Here is a 2,039-nt window from a genome sequence, read left to right on the forward strand (position 1 = left end):
GTAGGATTGCAACGCTGGACTTCAGGAGAGCTGACTTTGGCCTCTTCAGGGACCTACTTAGGGGAATCTCCTGGGGTAGGGCCCTAGAAGGAAGAGGGGTCCAAGAGAGCTGGTTAATATTCAAGCGTCACTTCCTCCAGGCTCAGGATCAGTGCATATCTCTGAGGAAGAAGTTCAGCAAAGCGGGCAGGAGACCTGCATGGATGAGCAAGGAACTCCTGGCCAAACTCCAGCAGAAGAAGGAAGTGTACAGAATGTGGAAAAGGGGACAGGCCACTTGGGAGGAATACAGGGACGTTGTCAGAGCGTGCAGGGATGCGACAAGGAAGGCTAAGGCTCATTTGGAATTAAATCTGGCAAGGGATGTCAAGGACAACAAGAAGGCCTTCTTCAAATACATCAATAGCAAAAGGAAGACTAGGGAAAACGTGGGCCCGCTGCTGAAAGGGGCGGGTGCCCTGGTGACAAAGGATACAGAGAAGGCAGAGTTATTGAATGCCTTCTTTGCTTCTGTCTTCACTGCTAAGGCCAGTCCTGAGGAATTCCAGACCTTGGAGACAAGAGAGGAAGGCTGGAGAAAGGAAGACTCTCCCTTGGTTGAGGAGGATCGGGTTAGAGATCTTTTGTCCAAACTTGACATCCACAAATCCATGGGCCCCGATGGGATGCACCCACGAGTGCTGAGGGAGCTGGCGGATGTTATCGCTAGGCCTCTCTCCATCATCTTTGAAAGGTCCTGGAGATCAGGAGAGGTGCCTGAGGACTGGAAGAAAGCCAATGTCATGCCAGTCTTCAAAAAGGGCAAGAAGGAGGAGCCAGGAAACTACAGGCCTGTCAGCCTCACCTCCATCCCGGGAAAGGTGATGGAACAGCTCATCCTGGAGGTCATCACTAAGCATCTGGAGGACAAGAAGGTGATCAGGAGTAGTCAGCATGGATTCACCAAAGGGAAATCATGCTTGACCAATCTGATAGCCTTCTATGACAGAATGACTGGCTGGGTAGATGAGGGCAGAGCAGTGGATGTTGTCTTTCTGGACTTCAGCAAGGCTTTTGACACTGTCTCCCATCACATCCTCCTAGGTAAGCTCAGGAAGTGTGGGCTAGATGAGTGGACGGTGAGGTGGCTTGAGAACTGGCTGGATGGCCGAGCTCAGAGGGTTGTGGTGAATGGCGCAGAGTCAAGTTGGAGGCCTGTGGCTAGTGGTGTCCCCCAGGGGTCAGTCCTGGGCCCAGTCTTGTTCAATATATTCATCAATGACCTGGAGGAAGGGACAGAGTGCACCCTCAGCAAGTTTGCTGATGATACTAAACTGGGGGGAGTGGCTGACACACCAGAAGACTGTGCTGCCATTCAGAGGGACCTGGACAGGCTGGAGAGGTGGGCGGAGAGGAACCTCATGAAGTTCAACAAAGGCAAGTGCAAGGTCCTGCACCTAGGCAGGAATAATCCCATGCACCAGGACAGGCTGGGGACTGACCTGTTGGAAAGCAGCTCTGCCGAGAAGGACCTGGGAGTGCTGGTGGACAACAAGTTAAACATGAGCCAGCAGTGTGCCCTTGTGGCCAAGAAGGCCAATGGGATCCTAGGGTGCATTAGGCAGAGTGTTGCCAGCAGGTTGAGGGAGGTGATCCTGCCCCTCTATTCAGCCCTGGTGAGGCCTCACCTGGAGTACTGTGTCCAGTTCTGGGCTCCCCAGTACAAGAGAGACATGGCACTCCTGGAGAGAGTCCAGCGGAGGGCTACCAAGATGATTAGAGGGCTGGAGCATCTCTCCTGTGAAGAAAGATTGCAAGAGCTGGGCCTGTTCAGCCTGGAGAAGAGAAGATTGAGAGGGGATCTCATCAACGTGTACAAGTATCTGAAGGGGGAGTGTCAAGAGGATGAGGCCAGCCTCTTCTCCGTGGTGCCCAGCAACAGGACAAGAGGCAATGGGCAGAAACTGAACCACAGGAAGTTCCATCTGAACCTGAGAAAAAACTTCTTCACTGTGAGGGTGACAGAGCATTGGAACAGGTTGCCCAGAGGGGTGGTGGAG

The 2,039-nt window shown here is 53.1% G+C and overlaps 1 long non-coding RNA gene across 1 annotated transcript; it reads right to left on the reverse strand.

Annotated features, from left to right (window-relative positions):
• Positions 1-580: 580 nt before the first annotated feature.
• LOC138066194 (uncharacterized) lies at positions 581-1,758 on the reverse strand. The gene is made up of 3 exons (XR_011139435.1): positions 1,668-1,758; positions 845-899; positions 581-763 (listed from the first exon to the last, which is right to left on the reverse strand). It is a non-coding gene; the product is annotated as an uncharacterized lncRNA (long non-coding RNA).
• Between the last annotated feature and the right edge of the window lie 281 nt (positions 1,759-2,039).

The sequence above is a fragment of the Struthio camelus genome, chromosome 2, assembly GCF_040807025.1.
Source record: "Struthio camelus isolate bStrCam1 chromosome 2, bStrCam1.hap1, whole genome shotgun sequence".
Lineage (NCBI taxonomy): Eukaryota > Metazoa > Chordata > Aves > Struthioniformes > Struthionidae > Struthio > Struthio camelus.